The sequence below is a fragment of the Ambystoma mexicanum genome (genome assembly GCF_040938575.1).
Source record: "Ambystoma mexicanum isolate Mex_15411 chromosome 12 unlocalized genomic scaffold, UKY_AmexF1_1 Mex_chr12_unloc.1, whole genome shotgun sequence".
In the NCBI taxonomy this organism is placed as follows: Eukaryota; Metazoa; Chordata; class Amphibia; order Caudata; family Ambystomatidae; genus Ambystoma; species Ambystoma mexicanum.
In genome coordinates this window covers 4,552,596-4,566,651 of record NW_027182322.1, presented here as the reverse complement: position 1 = coordinate 4,566,651, position 14,056 = coordinate 4,552,596, and the positions used below count along the sequence as shown (strand labels likewise).

Genomic DNA, 14,056 nt, shown 5'->3' with positions numbered 1-14,056 from the left:
ACCACAAGTCCACAGATATGCCTGTTTATTTAAACATCTGTATTATCATCAGCGTGTGACTGTAAAGGCGGGACTTTGCGCTCTCTGTAACGTGCTCCATTGGCAACATCAGTTAAATGTCGTTGGTTCAATCCCTCGCGGATGTTGTTTTTATTCCCATTTGTAACTGGGAAATACTGTCGCTGCAATACATATGTCTTAATCAAGCTAGTGGTTATTGACGTAAATGCAGTGTTATAATGTTTCATGTACTGCAAATGTCACCACATAATGCGCTCTTAATTAGATTTGGTTGAAATACATTACAGTCACCCGATGAAAAAGTGTGCAAAGAGCATTAAAGAAACAAAAGGTTCATAACAGTAACAGGACATATCGAATTGTTTCAGTCCTCCACAGAGATTGCCAATGTATTAATGGAAATTCTAAAATATCTGCCCAACTGCCGTGACATTGCCTCACCGCAATGCCGTGACTCGGATTCGAACCGAGGTTGCTGCGGCCACAACGCAGAGTACTAACCACTATACGATCACGGCGAGCTACTTGGGCTGCTACAATGTGACGTTCCACCTCTATCATAAGCTGTACTCCATCTGTGATGTCATGACTCATGTTTGAATTAAAGCTTGGTTGTGATGTTATCCATGAGAATAAGTGGACACCTGATCCCCAGTCACTTATTTAAGATCTCAATAATCAAGTCAGAATCCAAATGAAAGTCATCAAAGTGGAGCCAATTAGAAATAATATAGTTACACAAACCTGGCAATGGTGCGGCAGCCAGGGCCGATAATGGCCCGCCAGCCTGAGAGCAGGAAAGTGTGAGAGCAGTGATGGTCTTGTGAGAGTTTACAGCTGTTATTGACCCTGTCCCCTTCCATTGCAGAGTTTTCTCCCTATAAGAAGTGCAGAGGCTCCCTCCGGGGTGCTAATAGTAAATTTATTTTTTTGCGCAGGAGAAGTGCTCTTCACCAATTGCACGCGCCAAATCACCCGAAGGCCACCACCATAAAATTCAGGCATTCATGTTCATGCGTCCTCCATGTTATGTCCTTATAAAGGGATGCATGTTCATGATGACTACATGTCACACCTGCATACAAGGATGCATGTTCATGCCGCCTCGTTCTCTTGGCTTCATACAGGGATTTTATCTCCTCCCTGTCTCACCCTCATGCAGGGATGCATGACCAATGCTCCTTCCCTTCTCGCCCGCATACATATATGCACGTTCATGTCTCCTCGTTCTCTCGGCTTCATACGGGGATTTTATCTCCTCCCTGTCTCACCCTCGGGAAGGGATGCATGACCAATGCTCCTTCCCGTCTCGCCCGCATACATGGATGCACGTTCACGCCTCCTCCTTCTCTCGGCTTCATACGGGGATCATATCTCCTCCCTGTCTCACCCTCATGCAGGGATGCATGACCAATGCTCCTTCCCTTCTCGCCCGCATACATGGATGCACGTTCATGTCTCCTCGTTCTCTCGGCTTCATACGGGGATTTTATCTCCTCCCTGTCTCACCCTCGGGAAGGGATGCATGACCAATGCTCCTGTCTCGCCCGCATACATGGATGCACGTTCACGCCTCCTCCTTCTCTCGGCTTCATACGGGGATCATATCTCCTCCCTGTCTCACCCTCATGCAGGGATGCATGACCAATGCTCCTTCCCTTCTCGCCTGCATACATGGATGCACGTTCACGCCTCCTCCTTTTCTCGGCTTCATACCGGGATCATATCTCCTCAATGTCTCACCCTCACTTCCAACATGTGTAACTTCTTGTTCTCTTTGACGTCTGGGGCATGGGTGGCTACTGCACAGCTCTAGATGTCGCCCACCTGCAAGGTGCTATGGAAAGCACTTTTCCACATTGGACGTGCTATATTAACCCCCTCTCCCCAAATACAATAAAAATAAAGAAATATATGTGCTTCCATAATGTCTACCTTCTAATGTTTCATATGTGTAAGCACATTGTCCTCCTCCTGACCAAATTCTAAAACTAGGTGCAAATTGTTCCTTCCATAAACTGTCACTTCCTTGGCCCTTTATTTATAATGACTGTTATACTCTCTCTCTTTCCGCCACAGTATAAAAATGCCTAGCACACCTCATGATTGGACTAAGAAATTCCTGTCATTTAGTTGGAAATGATTTTCCCATTATCCCCAAAAACTCCTCACTGTGTCTAAGAACATTTTTTTTCACAGGACAATACAGATCAGATTGACTTGAAAGGTCCTTTCACGCGACTACAGAATGCCTCTCATTCCACTAGAAGATACGCCAGTGCCTACAATAGCCTAGGACTAGACTATGAGTCCCAATGTAGAAAGACCACAAGTCCACAGATATGCCTGTTTATTTAAACATCTGTATTATCATCAGCGTGTGACTGTAAAGGCGGGACTTTGCGCTCTCTGTAACGTGCTCCATTGGCAACATCAGTTAAATGTCGTTGGTTCAATCCCTCGCGGATGTTGTTTTTATTCCCATTTGTAACTGGGAAATACTGTCGCTGCAATACATATGTCTTAATCAAGCTAGTGGTTATTGACGTAAATGCAGTGTTATAATGTTTCATGTACTGCAAATGTCACCACATAATGCGCTCTTAATTAGATTTGGTTGAAATACATTACAGTCACCCGATGAAAAAGTGTGCAAAGAGCATTAAAGAAACAAAAGGTTCATAACAGTAACAGGACATATCGAATTGTTTCAGTCCTCCACAGAGATTGCCAATGTATTAATGGAAATTCTAAAATATCTGCCCAACTGCCGTGACATTGCCTCACCGCAATGCCGTGACTCGGATTCGAACCGAGGTTGCTGCGGCCACAACGCAGAGTACTAACCACTATACGATCACGGCGAGCTACTTGGGCTGCTACAATGTGACGTTCCACCTCTATCATAAGCTGTACTCCATCTGTGATGTCATGACTCATGTTTGAATTAAAGCTTGGTTGTGATGTTATCCATGAGAATAAGTGGACACCTGATCCCCAGTCACTTATTTAAGATCTCAATAATCAAGTCAGAATCCAAATGAAAGTCATCAAAGTGGAGCCAATTAGAAATAATATAGTTACACAAACCTGGCAATGGTGCGGCAGCCAGGGCCGATAATGGCCCGCCAGCCTGAGAGCAGGAAAGTGTGAGAGCAGTGATGGTCTTGTGAGAGTTTACAGCTGTTATTGACCCTGTCCCCTTCCATTGCAGAGTTTTCTCCCTATAAGAAGTGCAGAGGCTCCCTCCGGGGTGCTAATAGTAAATTTATTTTTTTGCGCAGGAGAAGTGCTCTTCACCAATTGCACGCGCCAAATCACCCGAAGGCCACCACCATAAAATTCAGGCATTCATGTTCATGCGTCCTCCATGTTATGTCCTTATAAAGGGATGCATGTTCATGATGACTACATGTCACACCTGCATACAAGGATGCATGTTCATGCCGCCTCGTTCTCTTGGCTTCATACAGGGATTTTATCTCCTCCCTGTCTCACCCTCATGCAGGGATGCATGACCAATGCTCCTTCCCTTCTCGCCCGCATACATATATGCACGTTCATGTCTCCTCGTTCTCTCGGCTTCATACGGGGATTTTATCTCCTCCCTGTCTCACCCTCGGGAAGGGATGCATGACCAATGCTCCTTCCCGTCTCGCCCGCATACATGGATGCACGTTCACGCCTCCTCCTTCTCTCGGCTTCATACGGGGATCATATCTCCTCCCTGTCTCACCCTCATGCAGGGATGCATGACCAATGCTCCTTCCTGTCTCGCCCGCATACATGGATGCACGTTCACGCCTCCTCCTTCTCTCGGCTTCATACGGGGATCATATCTCCTCCCTGTCTCACCCTCATGCAGGGATGCATGACCAATGCTCCTTCCTGTCTCGCCCGCATACATGGATGCACGTTCACGCCTCCTCCTTCTCTCGGCTTCATACGGGGATCATATCTCCTCCCTGTCTCACCCTCATGCAGGGATGCATGACCAATGTTCCTTCCCTTCTCACCTGCATACATGGATGCACGTTCACGCCTCCTCCTTTTCTCGGCTTCATAGGGGGATCATATCTCCTCAATGTCTCACCCTCACTTCCAACATGTGTAACTTCTTGTTCTCTTTGACGTCTGGGGCATGGGTGGCTACTGCACAGCTCTGGATGTCGCCCACCTGCAAGGTGCTATGGAAAGCACTTTTCCACATTGGACGTGCTATATTAACCCCCTCTCCCCAAATACAATAAAAATAAAGAAATATATGTGCTTCCATAATGTCTACCTTCTAATGTTTCATATGTGTAAGCACATTGTCCTCCTCCTGACCACATTCTAAAACTATGTGCAAATTGTTCCTTCCATAAACTGTCACTTCCTTGGCCCTTTATTTATAATGACTGTTATACTCTCTCTCTTTCCGCCACAGTATAAAAAAGCCTAGCACACCTCATGATTGGACTAAGAAATTCCTGTCATTTAGTTGGAAATGATTTTCCCATTATCCCCAAAAACTCCTCACTGTGTCTAAGAACGCTTTTTTTCACAGGACAATACAGATCAGATTGACTTGAAAGGTCCTTTCCCGCGACTACAGAATGCCTCTCATTCCACTAAAAGATACGCCAGTGCCTACAATTGCCTAGGACTAGACTATGAGTCCCAATGTAGAAAGACCACAAGTCCACAGATATGCCTGTTTATTTAAACATCTGTATTATCATCAGCGTGTGACTGTAAAGGCAGGACTTTGCGCTCTCTGTAACGTGCTCCATTGGCAACATCAGTTAAATGTCGTTGGTTCAATCCCTCGCGGATGTTGTTTTTATTCCCATTTGTAACTGGGAAATACTGTCGCTGCAATACATATGTCTTAATCAAGCTAGTGGTTATTGACGTAAATGGCAGTGTTATAATGTTTCATGTACTGCAAATGTCACCACATAATGCGCTCTTAATTAGATTTGGTTGAAATACATTACAGTCACCCGATGAAAAAGTGTGCAAAGAGCATTAAAGAAACAAAAGGTTCATAACAGTAACAGGACATATCGAATTGTTTCAGTCCTCCACAGAGATTGCCAATGTATTAATGGAAATTCTAAAATATCTGCCCAACTGCCGTGACATTGCCTCACCGCAATGCCGTGACTCGGATTCGAACCGAGGTTGCTGCGGCCACAACGCAGAGTACTAACCACTATACGATCACGGCGAGCTACTTGGGCTGCTACAATGTGACGTTCCACCTCTATCATAAGCTGTACTCCATCTGTGATGTCATGACTCATGTTTGAATTAAAGCTTGGTTGTGATGTTATCCATGAGAATAAGTGGACACCTGATCCCCAGTCACTTATTTAAGATCTCAATAATCAAGTCAGAATCCAAATGAAAGTCATCAAAGTGGAGCCAATTAGAAATAATATAGTTACACAAACCTGGCAATGGTGCGGCAGCCAGGGCCGATAATGGCCCGCCAGCCTGAGAGCAGGAAAGTGTGAGAGCAGTGATGGTCTTGTGAGAGTTTACAGCTGTTATTGACCCTGTCCCCTTCCATTGCAGAGTTTTCTCCCTATAAGAACTGCAGAGGCTCCCTCCGGGGTGCTAATAGTAAATTTATTTTTTTGCGCAGGAGAAGTGCTCTTCACCAATTGCACGCGCCAAATCACCCGAAGGCCACCACCATAAAATTCAGGCATTCATGTTCATGCGTCCTCCATGTTATGTCCTTATAAAGGGATGCATGTTCATGATGACTCCATGTCACACCTGCATACAAGGATGCATGTTCATGCCGCCTCGTTCTCTTGGCTTCATACAGGGATTTTATCTCCTCCCTGTCTCACCCTCATGCAGGGATGCATGACCAATGCTCCTTCCCTTCTCGCCCGCATACATGGATGCACGTTCATGTCTCCTCGTTCTCTCGGCTTCATACGGGGATTTTATCTCCTCCCTGTCTCACCCTCGGGAAGGGATGCATGACCAATGCTCCTTCCCGTCTCGCCCGCATACATGGATGCACGTTCACGCCTCCTCCTTCTCTCGGCTTCATACGGGGATCATATCTCCTCCCTGTCTCACCCTCATGCAGGGATGCATGACCAATGCTCCTTCCTGTCTCGCCCGCATACATGGATGCACGTTCACGCCTCCTCCTTCTCTCGGCTTCATACGGGGATCATATCTCCTCCCTGTCTCACCCTCATGCAGGGATGCATGACCAATGCTCCTTCCTGTCTCGCCCGCATACATGGATGCACGTTCACGCCTCCTCCTTCTCTCGGCTTCATACGGGGATCATATCTCCTCCCTGTCTCACCCTCATGCAGGGATGCATGACCAATGTTCCTTCCCTTCTCACCTGCATACATGGATGCACGTTCACGCCTCCTCCTTTTCTCGGCTTCATAGGGGGATCATATCTCCTCAATGTCTCACCCTCACTTCCAACATGTGTAACTTCTTGTTCTCTTTGACGTCTGGGGCATGGGTGGCTACTGCACAGCTCTGGATGTCGCCCACCTGCAAGGTGCTATGGAAAGCACTTTTCCACATTGGACGTGCTATATTAACCCCCTCTCCCCAAATACAATAAAAATAAAGAAATATATGTGCTTCCATAATGTCTACCTTCTAATGTTTCATATGTGTAAGCACATTGTCCTCCTCCTGACCACATTCTAAAACTATGTGCAAATTGTTCCTTCCATAAACTGTCACTTCCTTGGCCCTTTATTTATAATGACTGTTATACTCTCTCTCTTTCCGCCACAGTATAAAAAAGCCTAGCACACCTCATGATTGGACTAAGAAATTCCTGTCATTTAGTTGGAAATGATTTTCCCATTATCCCCAAAAACTCCTCACTGTGTCTAAGAACGCTTTTTTTCACAGGACAATACAGATCAGATTGACTTGAAAGGTCCTTTCCCGCGACTACAGAATGCCTCTCATTCCACTAAAAGATACGCCAGTGCCTACAATAGCCTAGGACTAGACTATGAGTCCCAATGTAGAAAGACCACAAGTCCACAGATATGCCTGTTTATTTAAACATCTGTATTATCATCAGCGTGTGACTGTAAAGGCGGGACTTTGCGCTCTCTGTAACGTGCTCCATTGGCAACATCAGTTAAATGTCGTTGGTTCAATCCCTCGCGGATGTTGTTTTTATTCCCATTTGTAACTGGGAAATACTGTCGCTGCAATACATATGTCTTAATCAAGCTAGTGGTTATTGACGTAAATGGCAGTGTTATAATGTTTCATGTACTGCAAATGTCACCACATAATGCGCTCTTAATTAGATTTGGTTGAAATACATTACAGTCACCCGATGAAAAAGTGTGCAAAGAGCATTAAAGAAACAAAAGGTTCATAACAGTAACAGGACATATCGAATTGTTTCAGTCCTCCACAGAGATTGCCAATGTATTAATGGAAATTCTAAAATATCTGCCCAACTGCCGTGACATTGCCTCACCGCAATGCCGTGACTCGGATTTGAACCGAGGTTGCTGTGGCCACAACGCAGAGTACTAACCACTATACGATCACGGCGAGCTACTTGGGCAGCTACAATGCGACGTTCCACCTCTATCATAAGCTGTACTCCATCTGTGATGTCATGACTCATGTTTGAATTAAAGGTTGGTTGTGATGTTATCCATGAGAATAAGTGGACACCTGATCCCCAGTCACTTATTTAAGATCTCAATAATCAAGTCAGAATCCAAATGAAAGTCATCAAAGTGGAGCCAATTAGAAATAATATAGTTACACAAACCTGGCAATGGTGCGGCAGCCAGGGCTGATAATGGCCCGCCAGCCTGAGAGCAGGAAAGTGTGAGAGCAGTGATGGTCTTGTGAGAGTTTACAGCTGTTATTGAACCTGTCCCCTTCCATTGCAGAGTTTTCTCCCTATAAGAAGTGCAGAGGCTCCCTCCGGGGTGCTAATAGTACATTTATTTTTTTGCGCAGGAGAAGTGCTCTTGACCAATTGCACGTGCCAAATCACCCGAAGGCCACCACCATAAAATTCAGGCATTCATGTTCATGCGTCCTCCATGTTATGTCCTTATAAAGGGATGCATGTTCATGATGACTCCATGTCACACCTGCATACAAGGATGCATGTTCATGCCGCCTCGTTCTCTTGGCTTCATAAAGGGATTTTATCTCCTCCCTGTCTCACCCTCATGCAGGGATGCATGACCAATGCTCCTTCCCTTCTCGCCCGCATACATGGATGCACGTTCATGTCTTGTCGTTCTCTCGGCTTCATACGGGGATTTTATCTCCTCCCTGTCTCACCCTCAGGAAGGGATGCATGACCAATGCTCCTTCCCGTCTCGCCCGCATACATGGATGCACGTTCACGCCTCCTCCTTCTCTCAGCTTCATACGGGGATCATATCTCCTCCCTGTCTCACCCTCATGCAGGGATGCATGACCAATGCTCCTTCCTGTCTCGCCCGCATGCATGGATGCACGTTCACGCCTCCTCCTTCTCTCGGCTTCATACGGGGATCATATCTCCTCCCTGTCTCACCCTCATGCAGGGATGCATGACCAATGCTCCTTCCCTTCTCGCCTGCATACATGGAGCAACGTTCACGCCTCTTCCTTCTCTCGGCTTCATACGGGGATCATATCTCCTCCCTGTCTCACCCTCATGCAGGGATGCATGACCAACGCTCCTTCCTGTCTCGCCCGCATACATGGATGCACGTTCACGCCTCCTCCTTCTCTCGGCTTCATACGGGATCATATCTCCTCCCTGTCTCACCCTCATGCAGGGATGCATGACCAATGCTCCTTCCCTTCTCGCCTGCATACATGGATGCAGGTTCACGCCTCCTCCTTCTCTCGACTTCATACGGGGATCATATCTCCTCAATGTCTCACCCTCACTTCCAACATGTGTAACTTCTTGTTCTCTTTGACGTCTGGGGCATGGGTGGCTACTGCACAGATCTAGATGTCGCCCACCTGCAAGGTGCTATGGAAAGCACTTTTCCACATTGGACGTGCTATATTAACCCCCTCTCCCCAAATACAATAAAAATAAAGAAATATATGTGCTTCCATAATGTCTACCTTCTAATGTTTCATATGTGTAAGCACATTGTCCTCCTCCTGACCACATTCTAAAACTATGTGCAAATTGTTCCTTCCATAAACTGTCACTTCCTTGGCCCTTTATTTATAATGACTGTTATACTCTCTCTCTTTCCGCCACAGTATAAAAAAGCATAGCACACCTCATGATTGGACTAAGAAATTCCTGTCATTTAGTTGGAAATGATTTTCCCATTATCCCCAAAAACTCCTCACTGTGTCTAAGAACGCTTTTTTTCACAGGACAATACAGATCAGATTGACTTGAAAGGTCCTTTCACGCGACTACAGAATGCCTCTCATTCCACTAAAAGATACGCCAGTGCCTACAATAGCCTAGGACTAGACTATGAGTCCCAATGTAGAAAGACCACAAGTCCACAGATATGCCTGTTTATTTAAACATCTGTATTATCATCAGCGTGTGACTGTAAAGGCGGGACCTCGCGCTCTCTGTAACGCGCTCCATTGGCAACATCAGTTAAATGTCGTTGGTTCAATCCCTCGGGGATGTTGTTTTTATTCCCATTTGTAACTGGGAAATACTGTCGCTGCAATACATATGTCTTAATCAAGCTAGTGGTTATTGACGTAAATGGCAGTGTTATAATGTTTCATGTACTGCAAATGTCACCACATAATGCGCTCTTAATTAGATTTGGTTGAAATACATTACAGTCACCCGATGAAAAAGTGTGCAAAGAGCATTAAAGAAACAAAAGGTTCATAACAGTAACAGGACATATCGAATTGTTTCAGTCCTCCACAGAGATTGCCAATGTATTAATGGAAATTCTAAAATATCTGCCCAACTGCCGTGACATTGCCTCACCGCAATGCCGTGACTCGGATTCGAACCGAGTTTGCTGCGGCCACAACGCAGAGTACTAACCACTATACGATCACGGCGAGCTACTTGGGCTGCTACAATGTGACGTTCCACCTCTATCATAAGCTGTACTCCATCTGTGATGTCATGACTCATGTTTGAATTAAAGGTTGGTTGTGATGTTATCCATGAGAATAAGTGGACACCTGATCCCCAGTCACTTATTTAAGACCTCAATAATCAAGTCAGAATCCAAATGAAAGTCATCAAAGTGGAGCCAATTAGAAATAATATAGTTACACAAACCTGGCAATGGTGCGGCAGCCAGGGCCGATAATGGCCCGCCAGCCTGAGAGCAGGAAAGTGTGAGAGCAGTGATGGTCTTGTGAGAGTTTACAGCTGTTATTGACCCTGTCCCCTTCCATTGCAGAGTTTTCTCCCTATAAGAAGTGCAGAGGCTCCCTCCGGGGTGCTAATAGTAAATTTATTTTTTTGCGCAGGAGAAGTGCTCTTCACCAATTGCACGTGCCAAATCACCCGAAGGCCACCACCATAAAATTCAGGCATTCATGTTCATGCGTCCTCCATGTTATGTCCTTATAAAGGGATGCATGTTCATGATGACTCCATGTCACACCTGCATACAAGGATGCATGTTCATGCCGCCTCGTTCTCTTGGCTTCATACAGGGATTTTATCTTCTCCCTGTCTCACCCTCATGCAGGGATGCATGACCAATGCTCCTTCCCTTCTCGCCCGCATACATGGATGCACGTTCATGTCTCCTCGTTCTCTCGGCTTCATACGGGGATTTTATCTCCTCCCTGTCTCACCCTCGGGAAGGGATGCATGACCAATGCTCCTTCCCGTCTCGCCCGCAAACATGGATGCACGTACAGGCCTCCTCCTTCTCTCGGCTTCATACAGGGATCATATCTCCTCCCTGTCTCACCCTCATGAGGGGATGCATGACCAATGCTCCTTCCCTTCTCGCCTGCATACATGGATGCACGTTCACGCCTCCTCCTTCTCTCGGCTTCATACGGGCATCATATCTCCTCCCTGTCTCACCCTCATGCAGGGATGCATGACCAATGCTCCTTCCTGTCTCGCCCGCATACATGGATGCACGTTCACACCTCCTCCTTCTCTCGGCTTCATACGGGGATCATATCTCCTCCCTGTCTCACCCTCATGCAGGGATGCATGACCAATGCTCCTTCCCTTCTCGCCTGCATACATGGATGCACGTTCACGCCTCCTCCTTTTCTCGGCTTCATACGGGGATCATATCTCCTCAATGTCTCACCCTCACTTCCAACATGTGTAACTTCTTGTTCTCTTTGACGTCTGGGGCATGGGTGGCTACTGCACAGCTCTAGATGTCGCCCACCTGCAAGGTGCTATGGAAAGCACTTTTCCACATTGGACGTGCTATATTAACCCCCTCTCCCCAAATACAATAAAAATAAAGAAATATATGTGCTTCCATAATGTCTACCTTCTAATGTTTCATATGTGTAAGCACATTGTCCTCCTCCTGACCAAATTCTAAAACTATGTGCAAATTGTTCCTTCCATAAACTGTCACTTCCTTGGCCCTTTATTTATAATGACTGTTATACTCTCTCTCTTTCCGCCACAGTATAAAAATGCCTAGCACACCTCATGATTGGACTAAGAAATTCCTGTCATTTAGTTGGAAATGATTTTCCCATTATCCCCAAAAACTCCTCACTGTGTCTAAGAACATTTTTTTTCACAGGACAATACAGATCAGATTGACTTGAAAGGTCCTTTCACGCGACTACAGAATGCCTCTCATTCCACTAGAAGATATGCCAGTGCCTACAATAGCCTAGGACTAGACTATGAGTCCCAATGTAGAAAGACCACAAGTCCACAGATATGCCTGTTTATTTAAACATCTGTATTATCATCAGCGTGTGACTGTAAAGGCGGGACTTTGCGCTCTCTGTAACGCGCTCCATTGGCAACATCAGTTAAATGTCGTTGGTTCAATCCCTCGCGGATGTTGTTTTTATTCCCATTTGTAACTGGGAAATACTGTCGCTGCAATACATATGTCTTAATCAAGCTAGTGGTTATTGACGTAAATGGCAGTGTTATAATGTTTCATGTACTGCAAATGTCACCACATAATGCGCTCTTAATTAGATTTGGTTGAAATACATTACAGTCACCCGATGAAAAAGTGTGCAAAGAGCATTAAAGAAACAAAAGGTTCATAACAGTAACAGGACATATCTAATTGTTTCAGTCCTCCACAGAGATTGCCAATGTATTAATGGAAATTCTAAAATATCTGCCCAACTGCCGTGGCATTGCCTCACCGCAATGCCGTGACTCGGATTCGAACCGAGGTTGCTGCGGCCACAACGCAGAGTACTAACCACTATACGATCACGGCGAGCTACTTGGGCTGCTACAATGTGACGTTCCACCTCTATCATAAGCTGTACTCCATCTGTGATGTCATGACTCATGTTTGAATTAAAGGTTGGTTGTGATGTTATCCATGAGAATAAGTGGACACCTGATCCCCAGTCACTTATTTAAGATCTCAATAATCAAGTCAGAATCCAAATGAAAGTCATCAAAGTGGAGCCAATTAGAAATAATATAGTTACACAAACCTGGCAATGGTGCGGCAGCCAGGGCTGATAATGGCCCGCCAGCCTGAGAGCAGGAAAGTGTGAGAGCAGTGATGGTCTTGTGAGAGTTTACAGCTGTTATTGAACCTGTCCCCTTCCATTGCAGAGTTTTCTCCCTATAAGAAGTGCAGAGGCTCCCTCCGGGGTGCTAATAGTAAATTTATTTTTTTGCGCAGGAGAAGTGCTCTTTACCAATTGCACGCGCCAAATCACCCGAAGGCCACCACCATAAAATTCAGGCATTCATGTTCATGCGTCCTCCATGTTATGTCCTTATAAAGGGATGCATGTTCATGATGACTACATGTCACACCTGCATACAAGGATGCATGTTCATGCCGCCTCGTTCTCTTGGCTTCATACAGGGATTTTATCTCCTCCCTGTCTCACCCTCATGCAGGGATGCATGACCAATGCTCCTTCCCGTCTCGCCCGCATACATGGATGCACGTTCATGTCTCCTCGTTCTCTCGGCTTCATACGGGGATTTTATCTCCTCCCTGTCTCACCCTCGGGAAGGGATGCATGACCAATGCTCCTTCCCGTCTCGCCCGCATACATGGATGCACGTTCACGCCTCCTCCTTCTCTCGGCTTCATACGGGGATCATATCTCCTCCCTGTCTCACCCTCATGCAGGGATGCATGACCAATGCTCCTTCCTGTCTCGCCCGCATACATGGATGCACGTTCACGCCTCCTCCTTCTCTCGGCTTCATACGGGGATCATATCTCCTCCCTGTCTCACCCTCATGCAGGGATGCATGACCAATGCTCCTTCCTGTCTCGCCCGCATACATGGATGCACGTTCACGCCTCCTCCTTCTCTCGGCTTCATACGGGGATCATATCTCCTCCCTGTCTCACCCTCATGCAGGGATGCATGACCAATGTTCCTTCCCTTCTCACCTGCATACATGGATGCACGTTCACGCCTCCTCCTTTTCTCGGCTTCATAGGGGGATCATATCTCCTCAATGTCTCACCCTCACTTCCAACATGTGTAACTTCTTGTTCTCTTTGACGTCTGGGGCATGGGTGGCTACTGCACAGCTCTGGATGTCGCCCACCTGCAAGGTGCTATGGAAAGCACTTTTCCACATTGGACGTGCTATATTAACCCCCTCTCCCCAAATACAATAAAAATAAAGAAATATATGTGCTTCCATAATGTCTACCTTCTAATGTTTCATATGTGTAAGCACATTGTCCTCCTCCTGACCACATTCTAAAACTATGTGCAAATTGTTCCTTCCATAAACTGTCACTTCCTTGGCCCTTTATTTATAATGACTGTTATTCTCTCTCTCTTTCCGCCACAGTATAAAAAAGCCTAGCACACCTCATGATTGGACTAAGAAATTCCTGTCATTTAGTTGGAAATGATTTTCCCATTATCCCCAAAA

The 14,056-nt window shown here is 46.0% G+C and overlaps 4 non-coding genes across 4 annotated transcripts; all 4 read right to left on the bottom strand.

Moving 5' to 3' along the window:
- Positions 1-467: 467 nt before the first annotated feature.
- TRNAH-GUG (transfer RNA histidin (anticodon GUG)) lies at positions 468-539 on the bottom strand. Its single transcript has one exon. It is a non-coding gene; the product is annotated as a tRNA-His (tRNA).
- A 2,274-nt stretch (positions 540-2,813) lies between these two features.
- On the bottom strand, positions 2,814-2,885 carry TRNAH-GUG (transfer RNA histidin (anticodon GUG)). Its single transcript has one exon. It is a non-coding gene; the product is annotated as a tRNA-His (tRNA).
- A 2,279-nt stretch (positions 2,886-5,164) lies between these two features.
- TRNAH-GUG (transfer RNA histidin (anticodon GUG)) lies at positions 5,165-5,236 on the bottom strand. The gene has a single exon. It is a non-coding gene; the product is annotated as a tRNA-His (tRNA).
- A 7,099-nt stretch (positions 5,237-12,335) lies between these two features.
- TRNAH-GUG (transfer RNA histidin (anticodon GUG)) lies at positions 12,336-12,407 on the bottom strand. Its single transcript has one exon. It is a non-coding gene; the product is annotated as a tRNA-His (tRNA).
- Between the last annotated feature and the right edge of the window lie 1,649 nt (positions 12,408-14,056).